This window comes from Diorhabda carinulata, chromosome 3 (assembly GCF_026250575.1).
Source record: "Diorhabda carinulata isolate Delta chromosome 3, icDioCari1.1, whole genome shotgun sequence".
Taxonomy (NCBI): domain Eukaryota; kingdom Metazoa; phylum Arthropoda; class Insecta; order Coleoptera; family Chrysomelidae; genus Diorhabda; species Diorhabda carinulata.
In genome coordinates, this window is record NC_079462.1 from 17,113,885 (window position 1) to 17,138,145 (window position 24,261).

General features: G+C 33.0%; 1 protein-coding gene and 1 long non-coding RNA gene across 3 annotated transcripts in view; both read right to left on the reverse strand.

The window, feature by feature from the left end:
* LOC130891674 (serum response factor homolog) overlaps positions 1-24,261 on the reverse strand; it is a 255,795-nt gene that overhangs the window by 42,117 nt on the left and 189,417 nt on the right. The window lies entirely within an intron of this gene.
* Positions 15,532-16,181, reverse strand: LOC130891676 (uncharacterized). The gene is made up of 3 exons (XR_009058943.1): positions 16,091-16,181; positions 15,755-15,962; positions 15,532-15,700 (listed from the first exon to the last, which is right to left on the reverse strand). It is a non-coding gene; the product is annotated as an uncharacterized LOC130891676 (long non-coding RNA).

The window sequence follows — 24,261 nt, forward strand, 5'->3', positions numbered from 1 at the left end:
CAAGATACGTGAGTTTAAAAAAAGCAAAATTAGTAAAATAAAAGCGAAATTTTAGTTACAAAAATTCTTTCGTTGATCCAATGGTTTTTGAGATATTTTGAAAAAATAAGGATTTTTTTAAATCGAGAAAAAAAATTCACATTAAGCAACTTTTTTCAAAATATACGTGTTCCAAACCATTCAAACTTTTGGAACGTGTTGTTAGGGCTTAAACAAAGATAATTTTACATGGGCTACTATTAATTTTAATTTTGCAGCACATGGTGTCAAATTTACCGACATTTTTTTTCAAATTCGAGTTACTTAAATCATTTTCCTCATAACTCGCTTAATTTTCAAGCTAGATGGTTTTATGAAAGCTCCTTTTAAAGGTCTGAAAAAGTACTTTAAAATGTTTATTACAATTTTTTATGAAAAATTGATAGTTTTTCCGTTATTTAAGCTCAAACCTCTGCATAAATTTACGAAAAAGAAAAAATTGGCTTTCAATTACTCATAAGTTGCTGAATATTATTTAAAAAATTTAATTCAAACTGACTAATTTCTTTTTTTTTATAAGCTTCAATTTTGATAGGAATAAATTTTTCAAGAAAATGCGTCATTTTCAAGTTTTTCGTGAAAAAATGTTGAAAACGTGTTTTTTTTTTAATTTTCAATCACAAATAACTCAAAAATAATTGAGTTTAATAAAAAACTTCATCTCACGTTTTCTTCATAAAATTCAATTACCTATCAATTCTCAATTTCCATACCCGAGTAAGGGTGGCATTCACCCCTGAAGTAGAAACATACATTGGCACCAAATCAGGTTTGTTATTTGCATCATTTTTGATCTTCTGTCAAAATTTCAAACTAATCCATGAATGTCTTAAAAATTGCGAGGTGATTTGCTTGGTTCACTGTACTACTTTGAATCAATGTCTAAAAAATACTCCACAGAAAGGTACAAAAAATTGTTCTACCCCTTACACCAAGATATAAATTTCTTTGATTCCTTATTTCTTAGATTTTTTGATGTTTATGCTTCTAAATCGTCGTTTTTAAGTCTTTTCTGATTTAAAATTAGATTTTTTATAATTTGAGGTCTCCAAAAAATTATAAAACTGAAACAACGACGAATTTTTCTATTTAGATTTATATTTATATTTATATGAAAATATTTTCCAATTCAACCTATAAATCATCTAGGAAGACTTGTACAGATGCGATATTTGTCCTGCGACAAATAACTGAAAAATCCATCGAGTATAACAAACCGGGGTTGATGTGTTTTATAGACCTGGAATAGGCGTTTAACCGAATACAACTGGAGGACGCGGTACACCTATACAACAGGCAAATCCCATATAACATCAAAAAAAAACCATCAAAAACATTTCCCAGAGAAACAAAATACAGGCCAAAATCAATGGCATAACTACCGAAGAAATGCTTGTAAACAATGGTATTCAACAAAGATCCTATGCTATGCCGATGATGCTGTTCTGATTGCAGAAAACGAAGATTACCTTAAGGGATTTCTATTCAAATTCAACACAACGGCAAAAAGTTTAAATAGAAGATATCTGCAGCAAAAATGAAACGCATGACACCTCAAAAACAACTATCAGATGCAAACTGGTTGTAGATGATGAAATTATACAACAAGAGATGAAATTTAAATATCTAGGCATAGATACGGTGATATAGAAGAAACCAAGCGGCAAAAGCAGCTTACCTCAGTTCACCTAAACGATACAATCTTCCGAAACAAATATATCGGAATCGAGACCAAATCCCGAATTTACAAGACTGTCATCCGGCCTATATTAACATACACAGCGGAAACCAGATAAGACACATCGAACACAAAGAGAATATTAGAAACCACCGAAATGAAAATAGTACGCAGAATCGCTGTAAAAACACTTTTTGACAGGAAGAGAAGCGAGGACATGAGAAGAACATGTAGGATTGACAACGTAAACGAATAGATATTGAGAAGAAAGAGAGAATGGAACGAACTCAAAAATCGAATGAATGACGACATGGCGCCGAAGCGTTGGAAGACCCCGCAAGAGATGAAGCAACAACCTCTCTAATAATTAAACGGCAGAGGATACGAAGAAAAACAAGCATTAGTAGTGAATGAGAACAGACTTCCACAACACCAAAAAATTTCACTTACAATACTAGAAATAATCAAAATAACAATATCATTTTTTGAAATGATATTGTTTATGAAATGAAATAAACGTACTTCAAAAACAGTGGTCCAAGACCAAATTTTGTAGAAATTTTCGGGAAATTCCATTAAAAAGATATGATAAAAATTAATATAGAATCTACTCATGACCGTATGTGGAAATTAGTAAACCTAAATTAAAATTTTTTTTGACATCGTAAGTACGAGACCCTTAATTAAACCTTTAATTGCAGAAAATTTTTATTCTTAGTGAATATTTATCATGCAAACGTAAAAACATCATTTATTAGAAGACAGATAAGAATTTGTGCAAAGATACTAACATTTAAAGAATTGAATTAAAACAGTAATATTTACGAGGATATATTGAAAAATTCTTAGTCTACTATAGAACCAAACAAAATTTCAATGTCAAAATATTTTATTTCTCAACATATTCTCATCTTAATTGGATACATTTATTACAGCGAACCTACAACGTCTCTAGACCTTTTTAAAAAAATGTTTCTTTTTGCTCTGTAATCCAGACCCCACAGCTTTTATTACCTCCTCGTTTGAAGTAAATTTACGACCTTTTAAACTTTTGTTTGAGTTGACGAAAGAGATGATAGTCGGACGGAGCCAAATCTGGTGAATAAGGGGGGTGCTCTAGTAATTCAAATCCTAAATCACGAATTTTTTGCATGACAACATGTGTGCAGGGGCGTTGTCCTGCAAAAACAAAACACCTTTGGATTAACTTTTCGCGCCTTTTCTCTTTAATTTTTTCCCGTAGGATGGTCAGTAATGTCGAATAGTCATTTCCAGTTATTGTTCTACCCCTATCCAAAAAATCAATCATGACCAAAAAATTGAAGCAAGAACTTTTCCAGCAGAATTTTGGACACTTTGAAACTTTGAAACTTCTTAGGTCTTGGAAAACTACAGTGTCGCCATTCCATCGATTATTGCTTTGTTTCTGGATCGTAGAAACGTACTCAAGTCTCATCCATAGTAACAATTCGGTTTAAGAAATCTACATCGTTTTCAAATCGAGCACAGATCGAACGCGATGCTTCAACCCTTGCACGCTTTTGGTCAACATTCAAACGTTTGGGGATCCATTATGCAGCAATTTTTCACATGTCCAAATTGATGTGAACTATATGATGAACGCGTTCGTATGAAATATTCAGTGCTTCATATATCCGTTTTAGTCCAATTCGACGGTCTGATAAAATGATGTCATGAACTGCATCGATAATTTCGGGGACTGACACAGAAACTGGCATTTCCGATCGGTCATAACCTTCAATGGAAAATTTACCTCTTTTGAAGCTTGCAGTCCAATTTTTCACGGTCGCATAAGAAGGAAATTGATCACCAAGGGTATTAAGCATATCTTCGTAAATCTGCTTACCTCTTAACCCTTTTAAATACTTGATGGCTTTCTTTTAATTTATTGCGTATCTCTTTTTTGATGCCAAACTTTACACTGACACTTCTAATATTGCGTTGCTATGGTAACGTATTATTTTGTTTATGCATGGAGTTGGTCTAGGCTAACTAGATATCAATTCATCCTCGTAGGTACTATTCGTTACATACGAAGGCTGCTATTCAAGTTTTGAGATTTAATTGGATATTGCTTCATTGATTCTCAAAATATTCTCCTTTAGCTCCAATACATTTTCGCATGCGTTTGATCCGATTGTCGAAACATTCCGGTAGAATTACCTCATAAACACATGATTTGAACGCATCAACCCCATTTTGAGGTATAGAAAAACGTTGACTTCGCAATTTATTCTTAACCTGATTGTAACTAGGATTGTAAGGCGGTGGATAGTGAATCGTCTTCTGTGATTGGTATCTCTGGCTAACAAGAACTGGTGAACTATTCAGAAATTAACCATTCTACGTTACTCTAATGGATTTGGCTGGTCTTGAATGAACCATATTATCGATTATTGTTTAGTTTCGGGTTTATATGCATAGATCTATGATTCATCACCTGTAACGATCTACTAGACGTTTCTCGAAGCACAGCGATTGAATTCTTTCAGCATTTCTTGGTAATAATCGACAAGAGCTTATTTGAGCGATTGTCAAAATATACGGTATACAACGAGAATAAATCTTTTTGATAACAAAATTATTGAATGTATGCAAGGGGAACTAATGCTCAAATATGCCTCGATCTCTGCCGATTTTGGACGACCCCCACTAAATTCATACTATAGCGAAGTGCGACCACGATCCACGATTGAATTCAAAAACAATCGAATTTATTTTTTGACTTGCCGACCTCTCTATGATTAATCTTTCTGATATCTTGAACGGTCATCTATTTTTTAACTGCTTCATCACATCTCTTCAAATGAATTCCATTGTGTTTGTAACTTCAATATATCAATAAATTCTTTTGAATACTAAACCGACTAGCGTTGATTAGCGGATAGAAAAAATTCGTAATTGTACCTTATTTATGTAACGTTGAATCTACAGTCATTAAAAAGTTATACGATCTATTTCAACGATTTATCAAGTTTTATTTGCCATAATTTATATCTCAATACAAACATATCTCATAATATATGTCGAGTGTATGTTCTGCTTGCAATAAATATTGTTATTCGTTGTCATTTGTTGTGTTATTTCTGTAGTATTGTTTTGTGAACACTGAAAAGTATATAATGATTATGGTTCTTCGTAAGGAAAATTTTATTATAGATTATACCACAAATTAAATGAGATACAACAGAGGTGTCAAACTCAATTTTGCAGAGATTCATTAAATTTTGAATTCGTAGGTGGGCCAGATTGAAAATAAAAAAAATTAACTGAATTATTATAACATTTTATTTATTTATATATTATATAAGTATATAATATGCGGTTGTTAGAAATCATATAGTTCACATAGTTATAATAGATGGTAGGTAATTATGTTGAATTCGAGGATCCAGATACTTGACTTCTCTTGTTTTTGACAAGCTCATTGATGTCAGGGTTGTATCATATTCGTTGTAGTTATTTTAAGAATTGATTGGGGATGTTCATTCTTAAGTCTTGTGCGATGTTTGTTCTTATTTATTTTCATGACGGAAAACATCTGCTCACATAAATAGTTGCTACCAAACATGCGGAGAATGCGTGCTGCATGCTTTTTTAATTCCGGGTAATTATCCAAACTCTTGAAATATTATGTATGAAATTTAAGAGCGTTAATCTCATTAAATTTTTCTTCCAAAATACTGTGCGATTGAAGATCTATCAACTCCATTTGCAAATGAACTGGTGCATGTGAAGCTTTAAAATTAAATGGATTGTTGAAAATTGGGAATTCCATTTCATTCATTTTGTGAAAGTCTTCAAAACGATTGTTGAATTCCGTAATCAAATTTTGCAGAAGTTGAGAATATTCATCCCATTTTTTTTTTGATTCACTGTACCAAATGATTTTAAAAGAGGGAAATGGTCCAAAGTTTGATTGTTTAACTGATTTTCCCACAGCCTCAACTTTGTTTCAAATGCTTAAATATATGAACACATTTGAGTGACAATAAAATTTTTACCCTGTAACTGTAAATTTAAATTAGTCAAGTGTTTATTTCATCCAAATCTTGTAAAAATTGCCTGAACTGTCGGTGATTTAGTCCTCTGCTCCTTATAAAATTTATAATTTTAATTATAGGTTGCATGACATGGTCCATTTTTAAATGTTTGGATGCCAATGATTCCTGATGAATTATACAATGAAATCCCACAAAATTCCGTGATGCTTTCTGTTTTAATTCAGTTACAGCCCTAATGTTTGCCAGTCATTACAAATCAAGCACAAAGATTTACCTTTCCATTCTATGAAAAAATGTGCAATTTCCCATTTAGACTGAAAAACTCAGGACTCACTATCAACTTTACTTTTTTGTGACATTATGCCAAAATCATAACAATTATGGATATCGCATGCGCACGACACAAGCAAATGTATAATCACTACTTTGTAATACAATTAAAATCCTTCGCTAACCGTATCGCTTCGATTACTCGACTCAACTGACTCACGTCGCGCCGACCTACTCGTTTTATATGGTTAACGAAGGTTCTAGTCTAGACTAGAAGTGCGTGGAAGATTCTATCATTGTCGACAAAAATAATAGGATATTTCCACTTGCTGCTAAGAGATGGCACTACTGTTTTTCTCTCTCGCTTGTCTAGGCATGCGCTGCCCTTGAAATTACTTATAAACATCCGTAGACTTGAAAGTACAAATATTTAAAACATCCGTAGAGAAATAGAATGAAGTCTAAAAGATCTAAAAAACATGATTCTTCGTTCTGTGACACATTGCAATCGCGGGCCTTATTGATACGGCCTGCGGACCACTTCCGGACGGATGACTTTGATTCTTATTAAATGAAAACGGTGCCGTTTTCAGACCCGCAGCTCCTCGTTTCTCAAGACTGAAATATAATTATTTTTTGTCTTAAACTTCTAATTCGATTTTGTTTTGCTTAGCTTTTTTTCTATATCTTCGTGTTAAGTGAAACATCAAGTAACGATAATCTCCAAAATAAATTTGGATCAAATTTGGATCGTGATACGTCTGGAATTCTGAAAACTTCCAAATTAGATGGCATCATTGATTCGTATTTTTGAATTTGGATGTTGTTCTAGAATGATTAGTATTTCGTTATGGGTTATTTGTTCTATACTAAGTTTTTGAAGGTTTGCATCAGTGGCTGTACCTGAATGAATGGTTACTTATGTAGCTTTGTTCAAGTATGGTTGTATAGGAATCAACATCTGGTGATTTTATGTATATGGAGGGATAGCGAAGATTATTTTTGATTTGGAGAACGTTACTATGTTAAAATGTTTTTAAATTTTGAGGTTTGTTCTTTACACATAGTACGTGAATATACATAATTTCTTCAATTTCTTGATTCTAAACTTTGCTCTTTTTCTTTTGGATTTTCTGCAATTTTTTATGATTTATCAACAATTCGCAAAATATTATCAGGGTTCTAGCACACTTTCTATAAAAACTGTTACTATATTTGATTTCTTGCCAATTTTTCTTAGCTTGTGGCATCTTTAGGAAAACAATTCTTAAAATCATAATCTCAAAAGCAAAGCTGCTTCCTTATACATGAAAAGTTGTTACTGGGCCTATAAGTGTTAGAACATCCTTTAGGTTTTATAGTAGCTGTAGAATATTTATTATGTACCTTAAGATTTTTAAATGTTTTGCCGAAATAAGTTATAATACCCAAGAGTAAAAGTTTCATAAGAAGGTTTTAAACAATGCTAAAAAACCTTCTTAAAAAACCTGAAATAACTAACACCAAAGGTTTTATACATAAAGTAACCAAAACGTTTTGGATGCAATATTATAAAACTTAGGTAAGTACTGGACGTAACTTCAATTGTTTTCTTATAAAACTATAAACACTACAGTAATACTCCGGACTTATGCGGTAGATGGGTCCGAGCGATTGCCGTATAAGTCGAATTCGCGTAAGTCGGGGTTCAACTTTGCTTATAAATATATATAAAGCATGTTTAATCGGGATCAGAATTTAAAGAAAATAATAATTTAGAAGAAAAAATTTTAATAAAGTTTAAGATGATAAAACAATTTACATTGTTATGAATAAAGTAACATAAACGAAGTTATTTTTATGTCGAAGGCTTCATATATTCTAACAATGTTACCTGACGAGTTAAGCTTTTATTCTTCTCACGTAAAATTTTCTCGTAGTTTACCAGTAATTTTTTTATTCCCCGTTTTGTAGTAGAAACACGTTCTTCATTAGAATCTATTTTTTTCTAAAATTTGTCACCCCTTTTCAATTGAATTGAGTCCTTCTGTTAAGTTTGCAATTATCATTTGATTTATCGATTCAATTGGTTCTAGCGAATCAGTTTTTCAATATCTTGCTCATACTTACGCATTTCTATAACCTCGTCAATTGTTAACTCTTGATTGTGTGAATTGAGCAATTCTTGAACATCATCATTATCGACCTCCAAATTTAATTGTTAGGCGATATCGACCACTTCTTCTATTATGCTATCGATTTGTTCAGGATCTGATCTGATTCTCCTTGGGTTCCAATGGTGAGAAAAATGGGCACAGTTTATTCCAGACGCCATGGAGAGTTTTTTTGAAACCTCATTCCAAGATTGTCCAATAATTCTTACAGCATCTAATTGAATAGCTTCCAAAAGTCTTTAACAGAAAGCTCATTGTTTTGACTAGTCGCTTCCTGTGTGCAAATGTGCAAATGACCGCCTTGTGTAGTAAGCTTTTGAATGTTTAATGAGTCCCTGGTCCATTGGTTGAGCAAGCTGGTAGTGTTTGATGGCAAAAATACAATTTCCACACGTGGATCGAAATTCTTCAAAGAGAGAAGCTGTCACCGAAGCTTTCGCATTAGACTTTCGAATGACAGGCAAACCAGCTTTGGATTTATTTTTTAAGGCTCTTGGATTTTCTGAGTGATAAACTAACAGAGGTTTCAATTTACAATCACCAGCTGCATTCGCACCAACCATTACTGTCAATCGATCCTTGGCGGCTTTAAAACCTGGAAAAGTTTCCTCTTTACGCGCAATAAAAGTTTTTTTAGCGATTTTCTTCCAAAAAAGACCGGTTTCACCTACGTTGAAAATGGTTTGGCTAGTGTAGTCATCTTCATGATCATTGTTTCGAGTTTTTCTGGTTAGAGAGATGCAGCTTCTTTATCAGCGCTTGCCGCTTCCTCCACTCTATGCCAATTACAACGACTCTTTAATCGGCTGAACCAGCCGTTACTAGCTTTAAACACTTCATTTTGAGCCACCTCCCCAGCTTCTTCTTTTAGTTTTTCAAAAAACTGCTTTGTTTGAAAGCACACTGTATTTTGATCAACAGGACAATTTTTAACTCGTACTTGATTACCACACTATGATTGTAGCAATGATTCCGTTTGTTGAATTTAAAGATTGAGAATCTTTCGCAGCGTTCATAATTTTTTCTCTACCTTTTATAACTAATCGTACTGTTGATTCCGGTAGGTCAAATTTCTTTGCCAATTCAAAAATTTTAATTTTTGCTTCAAAATCTTTAATTATATTCAGTTTACACTGCAAAGACAGTGTTTTTTTCTTTTCTTGTTAGGCACAAATGGCTCATTCGCAAACTGAACACTGAGAGGACAGAGCGAGAAAGCCGAAACGGGGAAGCGCAAGTCGGGGTATTACTGTATTATAAAAGTTGAGGTTATAAATATCTGTTACCTTGTAATAAAACCACAAGCTGCGCAAAATGTTGGTTTAGATGTAACACAAAAAGTATGATTTTAGTGCCTTGATACATACCTAAATAACTATTTTTACTTTTTGGTTCTATTTCCATATTATTAATATGGAAAATCAAATTGCTCATAATTATATATCTAAAAATTTACTTGATATACATATTTATTCTACTCTTTAGTATATATTCCACATTAAGTCGGCATGTCAAGAAGCAACATGGCGAATCATTTAACAATTTATATATGCTAACTCCATTTGTTTCAATAACATGACAGAAACTCATTCTATAACCTGTCTCCAAAACATTAATGCAACAAATTATGAAATAGGCATGAAAGCAATATATCTTGAAATGTTCTTTAGTGCCCAGGTAGCATTCCTAGTTATATTTAATTTTTTAGGTTATAACCAATTCTGAGAACTGAGTATATATTAACCAATTAGTAACATATTTAATACTCATTTAATAAATCAAGGCAAGAAAACTCTTATTTTTCTCTTTATTGAACTATTATGTGGAATCATATTTCATGGACAGTAGCGTACAAGTAGCCTCAGACTATTTTCAATATTAACGATTGGAATAAGTTCCAATAATGGACAGGTCCACTACACGTTTTTATTATAATTATAGGAATAAATTTCTTTAATTTCTTATTTCTTAGAACTTTTGATATGTTTATATTTCTAGATATTTTTGATTTTAGGTTTCTTCTGTTTGAAATTAGTTTTTTCAACAATTTTTGAAATATAGATAAAATTTGACGTTTTGACTTTTCTTTAAGTCTTTATCAAAATATTTTCCTATTTCTTAGACCATTTGATATGTTTATGTTTCTAAATCTTCTTGATTTTAGGTCTCTTTTATTTTAAAATTAGTTTTTTAAATAATTTTTGGAAGAGAGATAAAATTTGACGTTTCGACTTTTCTTTAAGTCTTTATCAAAATATTTTCCTATTTCTTAGACCATTTGATATGTTTATGTTTTTCAATCTTCTTGATTTCAGGTCTTTTCTGTTTTAAAATTAGTTTTTTAATAATTTTTAAAAGATAGATAGAAAATGACGATTCGGCTTTTCTTTAATTGTTTAAGAAGAGACCTCAAATGAAGAACATTTAGAAACATAAAAACTATAGGAATGTTAAGCTTTTCAATTACTATATGATGATATTATGAACTGATAAAATTTGGTAAAGTAGATATTTCTATTGAACTATACTCCACATAAAATTTAGATAAGAAAAATAATGTGAGAAAATAAATCTTTGTTTTTCGGTCCCTATCTGTTTGTCTTAACAGAGATAAAAGTTTTAATCAAAGATTAATTCGAAATGATATTGATTCCAGTTTAGGTAGAGAGACAGAGAAATGCTTTATTGACAAATTTTTTTTACAATTTGTAGACAAAAGCTTGTAAAAAACTAGAAAACAAACATAAAAATAACTATAATAAATATATAAGAAGGATACAAATCGAATGAAATTTCAATATACAAAGTAGAACCACAATGAATAACAAAATTATAGGTAATAATTAGTATATAAGTCTATAGCAAAAATTAAAGCAGTATGCAGCATGTCCAGAATTCTTCTTCTTCTTCTACGTCTTGGAGATCTGTCGATCTGTTAATTCTGAACCTGCCTCTGCATCTTTTCCTGAGAGATGGATTGCCAACTATCTTTCCACCTTTTAGGTGGTCTCCCGGGAGACCTTGAGCCGGGCGGGTCGTTTTCTAGGACTATTCTCGTCCATCCGTCTTACATGGTTGTACCACTGCCTCTTACGTTGTCTTCCCCATCTCACAAAATCTTGTATCCCGCATTGCTCTTTGACATCTGTATTTCTTATTCTGTCTCTTCTTGTTTTCCCCACTATTTTTCTCAGTGTTTTCATCTCGGCCACCCTCAGCATTTTTTTCGTCTTCTTGGTGTCCTCGCGGACTTCCGTGCCGTACGTCATGATTGGTCTGATACAAGTCTTGTAGATTCTAATTTTGCTATCTTTGCGCATGTACGGGTTGGACCAGACTATATCTCGTAGGCATCCTGATAGTGCGGATGCTTTATTAATCTGGCTTCTTAGGTCTTTAACTGGGTCGTGGGTACTTGATATGTCTATGCCCAGATATCTGAATTGCATAACTTGTTCCATGGGATTGTCCTCTACCACCAGCTTACATCTGAGCGGATCCTTCGCGATTATCATACATTTGGTTTTGCTGATAGAAATGTTCATATTGAGTTGGCGGCTTACCAAGAAGAACTGGAAGAGTGGTCTCTGTAGGTCGTTTTCTGATTTGGCGATGATTGCATAGCATACCATACCAACTCTTTTGTTGCCCAGAATTAAATATTATTATTAGAGGTCGTTTACAGAGTAGAAGGCACTTTCCAGTAAATATGCCCTCAAATTATTGTGAAATGCGAGAAAAGATTATATCGATTTGATTTCAATTGGCAAGTCTTTCTGAAATTAGAGAAGCGTGCTTACGAAACAGGCAAATGGATTCAAAGATGAATAAGGAAGGAAGAGTCAGAATTGTTAATCTTTTGAAGAAGTTCTTGCAGTGAGTCCTGCTGTTTAGTCGAAGTAAATATCTAACAGCTCTCTTTTGTAGTTTGAAGATTCGCTCAAATTGAGTCGCACCACACGTACCCCAAAAGGGAAGAGCATATCGGAGATACGACTCAATAAGTGCATAATAGACTTTTAAGAAGGTGGAGAAGTTCAGTTCTAAGGCGGCAATATATAACTTCCATATCAAGGAATTGTCCACAACAAGCGCTAAGAATTTTACAGATTCAACGACGTCAATTATGGTGTTTTTTAATAAAAAAGACAGAAATGTATTTTTATATGGTAAAACTTTAGCTTTAGAAACGTTGAGAAAGAAAAGATTAGAATCGCACTATGATTCAAGGGTTGCTCCAAGAGAGTATCCAGGCGATGTCGTTTATGAACAGAAGAAACAAAATAAGGCTCAGTACTAAGCCCTGGAGCACCCACATTCTCTTGACTTGCAAGTAGACATCGTTGTATCAACCCTTACAAGCTGACTTCTGTTGGTGAGGTATGACTTAAACCATGCGAGAGGTGTTCTTCCTAATTAAAATATTATGATTAGCACAACCGAAAGCCTTAGAAAAATCACATGATATATACGTAAATTATAAGGTTGACCATTGAAAGAGGGTAGTCACAAGTGGTACTGAGAAAAATACGACAAAATCTTTCTATAATTTTTTCACAAGAAGTTCTTCCAAAAAGTTTTATATTTAGACTTGAGTTCAACTTTCTGTTTTACTCCATATAATTGTCAACAATATTAGTCTTAGATTCTGCAAGAGTCAAATATATAGTCTTCAACGGAATTTATATACAATGAAATATTGGTGCTTGTCCTTTACGTTGGCAACAAGCTAAAAGATCAATTTCTTGCGGTTATAAAATGGCCCACAACCATTATTGAAATGGTAAAATCTTATGTTTAATAATTCACCTCCAGTCATGATAGGATTAGTACCCAAACCCATTTCTGGGATTCTAAATTTTCTTCTAACGAAGTTTGAGTTTGATAATTTACACGTATGATGTGATTATGAGGAGAGAAATTCGGATCTGCATTAAAACGATCTTGCAAATTGAAATACAATTTGCTTTTTGTTTATCAATCAGAATTTTCAAGATATTTAACACCAATCTGTCTCATTTGCAAATTATTTGTAGAAATGATTCGAAGAAAATCGCAACCATTTCTTGTTCTTTCATAACTTTCAAATTATCTACTTACATTTTCCAAAGTTACTACTTTATCATAATAGAGCATTAACAAGCCGGAACGGATTTAAACTTGTCAGTGCTTGTCTCAACCACATATTATGTAAATATTATTAAAATATATTTTGATTTGCAAATACTCGAGAAATGAATCGTGATTGTTCCAAATGATTGAGCAAGAATACTTCCAAAGGGTAGTCATATCCTTAGTCGGTGACCGTATTGACAGATACCATCACAGCAACTATGACTATCGCCCAACAAATTATCTTAAGAACCTTGTTTATTTGAAAATTAATGTACTATGACTGTTCAGAACACCTGGCGGAAGGTGCTGAAAAGTGCTAAATGGACACCATGCGATGAATGAAGCTACCATTGAAAGTAGATTATACAACAAAAATTTTGACATACAAACAAATATTCTGTTAATTATTTTACGATTTTTATTTCGGTTCAAAATTCCGGATTGAAATTATTCGAAAACATTTTCAATTATTTATAACCTTTCGAACGCTTTTAATCTTTTGACTACTATAGACATAAGCAAGAATCGAAATTTGAAAAAAGCTAAGGCAAATTACTTGAATCGAATATAGGATCTTTTTTAATTGCCAATAACTTCTTGATGCGCCAATGCGATTTCTACTTACTAACGGCATATACACGTTGCGTTTTTCTCTCAGATTAGACGGCCAATTATCACAGAATTCTACAACTACTTGAAAAAAATGAAAGAGAAATAACGTTACTCAAATGTTTACTATCCCGGACTTTTCAATTTTAATTTCTGAAACAGTAATGAAGATATCTTGATTGGTCAAGATGTGATCATATATTTACAAGAAATTATAGAAAATTTTCCATGACATGTTTAGGTTCTGGTATCACTGATTCCATCGACAAAGTTTGGAGGCGGGTAAGAATAGATAGCCTAAGTCTGACGTCACAGAGACGGACTTATACCGACTCCAAACAATTTTGTTGATAATGGTAAATGCCCATTAGCAATTTTTCATTTAGTGTTTTCGTGGTTTATGTGATAAAATAAGACTTTTCAATTGAATATATTGTTGAGGGAACGTACTATTTAAGAGGTTTTTAGTTTTTCCCCAGGTGAGTTAATTTAACATATTAATTCTGCTTTAAAACTTGTTGAGGTTATGTCTATTTCATTTTTGCAGTACCTTTTTGTTTGTTGTATTTGCAGTTCCTTTTGTTGTTGAGAAAATAATGGCTTTTAAACATGTCCTAAAACTTTCAGCATCAGTGCTTTTACAGATGACAACAAAATTATAAAAAAGGGTGAAAACCCCTTAGAGTCCAGTCATGTGAAGAAAATGGACTTTGACTCTGCTATCTGTATTTGCTAGTATGAAAGACAAAAGGTACAAAGTATCTATAGGTAGGTATATATGCCTTTGTTAATGTAATATGGAATTAATCCGGTTATAATTTTATTGTAGTGTTGGAAAAGAATGGTGACATTAAAGAAGCCACCTGCACTTGTCCTAGGGGTATGAAATGCCATCACATTGCGGCGTTGGCACTTTTTGAGCATTACAATATACCTGTAACAAATAAAGCGTGTGCATGGAAGGCACTACCTAAACCGAAGGTTGGTTGGGCCAGTGAAATCTACAGAAGAGCTTTACCCACCAAAGCCCTATACACCTCTTGAAGGTAGGTACCAGAAGCATCAATCAACAGATTGAAGGAAAAAAGGATTTTAGATTATTCTACAGTGTTAGCAGATAGAGTATACAGTTGGAAAAATCCACTCTATTAAAATTTTTGTTGCTGAGGATATCAGGAAATTGTGTTTTTCAATATAAATGTACAATGCAATTTTGTCAATAAAGATTTTTGAAACAAACTTCAGCTATTTTAAATTGTTGTATTGAATGTACTACAGTTAAGTGATTTTTTTTCTGTACACAAAACTAAAATAAACTAAAACACTGCTTGTGGTTTAATAATTTATTTGATGATAGTAAAGGTTGTAGTCTACTGACAAGAAATCAAATGGTATTTATTTACTTTATGAAAATTGTTGTTGGATTTACAGGCTTCTATTAAATTAGAAAAACAGTATTATTATTACTTTTAACAATAATTGTATTAGATCAAGTCATTATTTATAAATTAAATAAAATCTAAATATACATATGTATTTTAAATAAAAATTTCTAAACTTTTTACAAAAAAAGTCGAATGAGGAAATATATTGCTACGATAAAAAATATTTAAAACTCAAAATTATAATATGTCGTACTTTGGCTCAACTCCGTACGGTTAATCAATTGAGTTCACTTCAAGATCCCGTTTTGAAGACCCTGGCAGTAGTTTGGTTAAAGGTCCTGGTAGTGGTTCACTTGAAGGTCCTGGTAGTGGTTCGATTGAAGGTCCTGGTAGTAGCTCTATCACAAGATTTTTTACAGTTCGCTTCTTAAAAAAAAGTGGTTTATTAGACTAATGGACTTTCTGCAACAAAATGCATACCTTTTTTCTGGTGATTTTACATTAAATTTCTTCTGAATATTGAAATCAAATAAAGTTGACCCATTCTTTTTTCTTTATTTAAAATCCATCTATTCCTCTCGGTCTTGTTTTTTGGAAACCGAAAAAACTTAGATGGATGCTTTGAAATGTAATGTTTACATTACATAAAGCACATATCCATTCTGAAGCAGTCCTAGATCTTAAAAACCTAAAAATTAATTTATTTATACTCAAAAACTCATGACTATTAGTAGATGACAGAGATTCACAACAAAAATAAAATAGACATAACCTCAACAAGTTTTAAAGCAGAATTAATATGTTAAATTAACTCACCTGGAGGAAAACTAATAAAAAGCTCTTAAATAGTACGTTTCTTCAACAATATATTCAACTAAAAAGTCTTATTTTATCACATAAACCACGAAAACACTAAATGAAAAATTGCTTATGGGCGTTTACCATTATCAACAAAATTGTTTGGAGTCGGTATAAGTCCGCCCGTCTCTGTGACGTCAAGGCTGTCTATTGAATTATCAGTCATAAGAAGTTTATGAAATTGCTAAATAATACAACCAATATTGATATGATGCAAGTTATCATGCAAGAGATTGTATGAATTTCCTTGCAAGATCAAAATATTATATAGAGGAATATTGTGGGTGGTTTGATATTATGCAGGTCTCTTACCATTGCATCATGGTTGACACTAATCAAAATTCCAAAAGTAAAAGTAAACAATTTCCTAACCTCAAACACTGGCAATAATTATATCTGCCTCTGTCTTGCTTTTGAAGTCTGATGGATAGTTTGCTAGCTTTAGAAAACATGGAAAAATTAGTTGTGAATGGATGAAGAAACATTAAAAAAACTCCCGAGGAAAATAAAACGTAATATAAACAGTATAGAAACTCATTTCTCCCTAAAATTGAAACATTGATAAAAATGGCACCTAATTGATAAAATTGCAAGTGCGAGATCTTGCATGAAACAATCAGCTGAACTTCATCTGTGCATGCTTTTAATCAAGAAATATTGCGTCTTGCATTGCTTTGCACGTTATATTGCATCATTTTGAGCGGCATCCAGGCCCCTTGATATAATGCATTACAACGTGCAAGAAATTGCATGCAAGTCTCTGTAAACTGTAAACGTAAACAAATTCCTAGCCTCAAATTTTATCTAATATTTTGTACCTAGTTTAAAAAAGAAAATAACAAAGCTAAGTTTTACAAAAGTCAGTCTGTTAAGACAAAAGTAATTAGATTGCAACTTGCATGCAATAAAATTGATGACAAAATGGATAATGTCAAGATCTTGCATGAAACAATCAGCTGAACTTCATTTGCGCATGCTTTTAATCAAGAAATATTGCATCTTGCATTACATTGCATCCTGTCAAGCGGCCTTTATACTCATACTATAATTATTTGCAACTTAATGTAGCACTGGTAGTTCAACAGCTTCGTTTAATACTAATAAAACTAGTAACTCAAATTCCGCCACCAATTGACACCCGAGTTACTTTGGAATTATTCGATAAGTAAATTATTTGTTTCCAAAAGACACTAATTACGTAGAGTGTGCGTTTGATAATAAAAATGCACATTATCTAGAATATGACTTATAATATATATAACTCAAAAATGATGGTTCGTATGAGAAATTTTTTTATGTCAGCATTATTTTCACGTTATCTATTCACTACCGAATTTCTGCATCAAGTTCCGGAGCACCCTGTATACTTCAGACATTAAGTTTGGTTGTTTACATTAACAAAAATCACTCTGATAAAAATAAGGGGTTTTCCAATAAGGACTTGTCAACTTTTTTTCAAAATAAAATGAAAACCATTTGAGATATTTCAAAAACTTTAATTATCAGGTTGAAGTACATTCAAAACATTTATGAATGGAACTCGACTTCGCTCATATGGCCACCGCGGGCAAGTTTGCAGCGGTTGATTCGTTGGACCCAACTGTCCATGACTCAGTCAAACATTTCGGTCGAAACGGCTGTTATTTCGCGTTAGGCTTTGAGCTCTTCCAACGTCGTCGACTTATTAGCATAGACCAATGACTTGATTTAGCACCAAAGAAAAAAATCTAGAGGTATTAAATCGCACGAACGAGACGGCCAATCGGCAACATTTCTTGAGATAACACGCTCATCAAACTTGTTCATCAATAAATCAATTTGTAACGTGTGCTGTGTGGCTTGTGTGTGGCGCCGTCCTGTTGAAACCACATGCTGTCCAAGTCTATATATTCGGGCGAAAAATAATCGATAATCATGGCGGGATAACGCTCATCATTCACAGTAACGTGGTGGCATGCAAACCGCACCAAACAGTTATCTTTTGTGGATGAAGTGGTTTTTCATTAAGCACATGTGGATTTTCACCCGCTCAATACCGCATAGTTTGTTTATTGACATACCAATTGAGCCAGAAATGAGCTTCGTGTCTGAAGATGATTTTCCAGAGCCCAATCGGAGAACGTACGTCGCTTCGAATGGTCCATCGGCTTCAATTCTTGAGTGAGCCTGATCTTGTATGGGTGTAAAGTAAGATCCTCACGCAAAATTCACCATAAAGTAGTTTTGAAGTGCCCAACTTTTGAGAACGCCGAGGAATTGACTGATTTGGATCATTTGCTATGGACGCTTCAACGGCAGCGATATTTTCGACACTTCGACCAATCCGTGGTCTCAATGGACGGCAACAACACACAACGAATATGTAGACTCAAACTTTTTCACTAAACTTGTTACTGCCTGTCTACTAGGACGAGAATTACGACCGAAAATCGGAGTTAACGCTCTTAAAGTAGCGGCCACCGACTCCGAATTTCTGTAGTAAATTTTTAAGATTTGCAGACGTTGTTCGTTCGTGTACTTCACAATGATGAAGAGATTACGTCTACTAAATAAACTGACAGTGACAGTTCGATGTTAAGTAAAAAGGTGCGTTCACAAACTAAATTCCAAATTGTCAAGTTCCTATTGGAAAACCTAAATGTCAAATACACCGTACCTTTATATTTGCAGAAACAGTTTCAAGAAGTCACTTTTATCAAGTACTTTCAAAGGTAGTTTATAGATTCACTATTTCGTCTATTTATTATATCATATTATATCAAATTTTATTATATTATTATTATAAATTGATGCAGTCAGTACATATCTATTTTATTAATATTTTAATTAAGGAGAACACCTCTCGCATGGTTTAAGTCATACCTCACCAACAGAAGTCAGCTTGTAAGGGTTGATACAACAATGTCATCTTGAAAGCCAATAGAATATGGAGTGCCCCAGGGCTTAGTACTGGGCCTTATTTTGTTTCTTCCATTTATAAACGACGTCGCCTAGATATTGTCTTGGAGCAGCCCTTGAATAATGTTGCGATTCTAATCTTCTCTGTCTCAACGTTTCTAAAACTAAAGTTTTATCATATAAAAATACATTTCTGTCTTTTTCATTAAATAACACCACCGTTGACGTCGGTGAATCTGTAAAATTTTTAGGGCTTGTTGTGGACAATTCCTTGAAATGGAAGTTAGATATTGCCGCCTTATCTAAAAACTTAAGTACCTCCTGTTTTGCGTTAAGATCAGTTTTGAAAAAACTGAACTTATCCACCTCCTCAACAGTTTATTATGCTCTTATTGAGTCGCATCTCCAATATGCCCTTACTTTTTGGGGTACGTGTGGTGCGACTAAACAGCAAGGCTCACTGCAGGAACTTTTTCAAAAATTCCGACTCTTCCTTCCTTATTCATCTTTGAATCCATTTGCCTGATTGGTAAGCAAGCTTACCAATCCGGACCACCTACCTTTATCTACCTACTCCACGTTCAAAATCTGTTAAGTGCTTAATATTTTACAATGCGAAAAAATGCACAAAGTTCCTTCATTCTAATAATAATATTTAATTGCGGACATACTGCATGCTGGTTCAATTTTTGCTATGAACTTATATACTAATTACTACCTATTACTATTACCTATAATTTTGTTACTTCAAATTGGGATTTTATTCTATTTGTATCTTTATTTAGTTATTTTTATGTCTGTTTTCTAGTTTTTACAAGCTTTTGTCTACAAATTGTAACACTTTTTTGACAATAAAGCCTTTCTCTCTTTACATGGTGACTAAGTCAAGACAAGTAGTAATAGACTACACGGCGAACATCTACCTTTTGAAAGATAACTTCTCCATATTACTACCAGCAAAGCCTCAATTATCTTCAATAAATAGAAGATAGTCATCTATGATGTTAAAATATCCGTATCGGTCTCTAGAATCATGGATATCTGAAATCCTTTCGTTGCCAGACATATACAGAGTGAATACGCTATCAATTGCGTTTTGCATTAAATGATGGAAATAGAAAAATAAGAATTTTATACATGTGACTAGTTTTATTGGATCATATTGTAAAAAGAAAAGAATCCGCATGAAGGCTTTAGTTACAGAAAAAAAAATGCAGGCGTATTAAGAAAATTCAATAACGCAAAGGTTTCTAGTTTATGATTAGATGGAATAAACTTATCGTTATAATTGTCAAACTGATCTACTACTCCAATGAAACGGTTCGAGATATGCTTCTCACTGGACAAGATAATTGTGGATAAATCCTATCAAATTTTTTCAACTAACCACCAGGCAACTCACCAAATATGAATTGGATTTGAACAATTAAGATCAGAATAAGATCAAAAGCAGGTAAGTGGATTTCAATCTCCGCCAATAACATCCTGAATAACTAATATATTTAATCTACTCCATAACCTTGAAAGATTTATTTTATATTTGATGAAAATGTTTTTTCAGAGTACGAGGTCTGGCTATTAAATAACGAGACTGGTTACAAAAAAGGGCTTTATTATAAAAATTATTCTACTTTCGAATGCTCCCCTTCAATATACTCTCCTCCCCTCGCCATTAACCTTTCCATATGTTTTTTCCGTTGATCGAAGCAGTGCTGGAAGTCTTCTTTGGTGGGTGCCTTTAGGAGCTCTGCCGTTTTTTGCTTTACCGCCTCCATCGAATCAAATCCCTTTTAAAGCAGATTTTATCTTCGGAAACAAAAAAAAGTCGCACGGTGCTAAATAGCGCGTTATTGGCAGGTGCGTTGTCCTGGAGCAAAAACTACGAGTTGTTCTTCAACAACTCGTGGCAGTGTTGCCAACACTGACCAATAGTGAGTTTGGTTGACAGTTTGACCTTCTGGAACCCAATCAGTCATCACGATACCTTTAATGTTGTAAAAAAAAGATTCAATTGCCTTGAATTTTGATTTGCTCTTTCGGGCCTCACTAAAACACTTACACCACTCAAAAACACGCGCACGAGATAGAGAATTGTCCTCATAGGCCTCTTGCAACGATGTATAGCACTCAGTCGGAGTTTTTTTCAATTTAACGAGAAATTTGAGATTGATACGTTTTTCGTCACACATGATTTCGGCTCGAGAAAAAAACACGTTCGTTTCAAACCGCTATTACACAAATACTATAATAGTGACGGAAACGTGTTTTGGGACGTGCATAGGCAAGATATCTAGATACCCAACGCACTTGTCGTTTTTATCCCACTCGTCTAGGGCGCCTTTAGGCGCGCAATCTCGTTATTTAATAACCAGACCTCGTAGATGTATTATTTGAAAGTTACTTGTGCGTATCTAATTTCAGTTACTTTTATAGGTATAATATATAGCCTATTAATTAGAAGCAAGTGATGCATCTAATGAATTATAATCATCCTAGCTTGCACTTTATGCCTCTGACACAGAGGAAGTTGCCTTCGTTTTATATTTTCACTTTTTTATTAATTTGACCTAATTTTTATTAAGAAACATTACCTAATAAAAACATTCGCCTGTTCATGGGCCTTTCCATATTGAACCATATTATGTGGATCAAAAATATCTCGATTCATTAATTTTCTGTTTCTCATGACATATTACTACGACTTCTCACTTGTAACTGTTTTTGTTCTGTTCTCTGGACTAATCTCCACAACAGACCTATCCAGAAAACTAAAATTCCCCCTGCATTATATCGAATTCAAGTAAAAGTAAAAAATATATTTGAACTTCTAATCGCTCCCATTAATTTGAGCATATGCCTTAACATCCTAAATAACTTCAGTGAAAAGTTTTGCTATAGGTTATAATTAATAATGGTACGAATAAACACTTTTTGGTTTTATCTGCTTATTCACAAATGACTTCTGTAAAAATCTGAATTTTTAGGAATCGTTGGCGATATTAAACTGAATACACCAACATTCACGATTACACTGTCTGACGCGCGTTTCGATAACCAAGTTATCGTCTTCAGAGACTTCATAGAAGGTAAGCTGTGTATTCAGTATAAATCGATTCAGTGCCTTATATATTAGTAATAATATGATTGATTATTAGTACTAATGTTGTTCTTAAGGATATAATAATAATCTTTAATATATTGATATGACGAAAACGATTTGTGGAATAAACAATGACAATCAAATTGCGGGATTATCGCTATCTTCCGTACATTATTGCAAATAATTTTGTATTGAGTATATGAAAGATTATTTTCTATCTCGTCCACCCTATACAACTACCTAAACGTAGATGATAATCTTACCGGGTCGGCTTACACACAAGAACACTAACTAATGGTTGAAGTTTATACTACAATTACACAGAACAATGGCTATTATATTGTTATCGAGTTACTTTCTAGCAAAAATATTGACTTAATGTTGCGTTAGCTTCTGCTCTGGTGGGTTCCGAACAGGAAACTTTCAATGAAGGCGATGGCGGATTATCAAACTAAAATAAAGGACTCTTATATCGGCTGTCGTGGTACTCTAATAAAAGCTGTACAGCAGAAAACTTTGTCTATTTTTTTTCTAAAAACAATACTGAAACCATATGGTGCTTTACGTGAATTTATGATTGAAAATCTATTTTGGACAAAGAGGTAACTACAGGATCTCAATAAGTCACATTATTATTTTTCATTTAGTTTTTGTTATCTTATCTTGATTCTATAAAATCCAATTCATTTCTGCCAAAAACCTTTCTGATTTTGCAGTATTCTAAATCAGCTATTATATATTAATAAAATTTTAAATAAAAAAGACTTTGATTTCAAATTTATTTTTTGAGTTTCTCTAAAGTTGATCTTCGTCGAACATAATGTGTAAAACTGGATTTGTTACGAACTCGTCTACTGATGTAGACCATGAAACTAGTTCTGTTCCAAAATTTTATAGAAGCTAAAGTTTGGCGGAACCCTCTTCTATTTGCGTGATGTTTTTTTATATGCTAGCAATTGTGATTTTTTATGGAAACGAAGAAGGCCTTTTTGTTTATTTACATCCTAAAATTCGAATTATCGAGAAATCCGTTGTATATAAATAGACACTAGTTTATCAGCCAATAGTCAGTAAATAATCCGATGTCGTAATAAACACATCGGAACAATAAAAAGAGAACGATGTATTTTTTAGTTAAGTTTTTTTTAAGTTTTAGACAAATCCAACAAAAATTGTTCGCATACGAAGCAAATGGTCGTTTGGTTTTTAGGAATAATTAGACATGTCACCACTGTTCAATTAGAGCAACGAATAACGGTCAATTCTGAGTGATAAACCAGCATTTCTTTGCCAGAAGTATTCGAAAAAATCAGGAAAATCATCACGACATTGCAGGCTCTCATACATCAGTTCAGACAAAAAGTTTTTGGACAAACATTTCTTCTTATTCCCGTAAATCAAAATGAATAATGGCGAGGTCAACGTTTCTCTACACCTGAAGAATGGAAAAAATGACAAGTGGTTCAAACGCATGCAAAATAATGGAGCTAATTTTCGGAAACAATAAAACCAAAACTTAAGTAGCAATTAATAATGCAATACGATATGCAGCTGACAAATTCTAAAGGCAGATAATATCAGTTTCCAATAAAACTTCTCGGTACATTTACAGATTACTTGAAATATTTTTTAAAATACTCCATTTAAGGTAGTAACGTGGTACACCTCGAACATCAAGTTCTTACTTATATTCACTAATTCTATGTTAAATATATGAGGTAAACGGTATTTTTCACTGTAAATTCTTTTGTGGATTTTTTTCAATCAAAGGGCACACAAATTTTATCCTACAAATTACAGTTCCAAAATCACATTTATTATTATTATGGGAATCATGCTAGATGGTCTCAAATCTCAAATTACAAAATCCATAACTATCATTCTTGACTTCCTGATCGTGTAGGCGGTTGAACACGTACACATCGTGTACGCTCGAGCCCTTATTTTTTTTGTTGTATCCTCTTCTCTTTTATGATATATGTACTCGTATACATGTATGTTTATGATTTCCACCAAGCTTGCAATGTCAGACTAGACGGTTAATTCGCCTTGAGGTCGGTATTATTTGAATTGTCTTTTTTAACAGCATGGATAAAATTAATTTAAAAACTGAATCGTTATAATTATTACG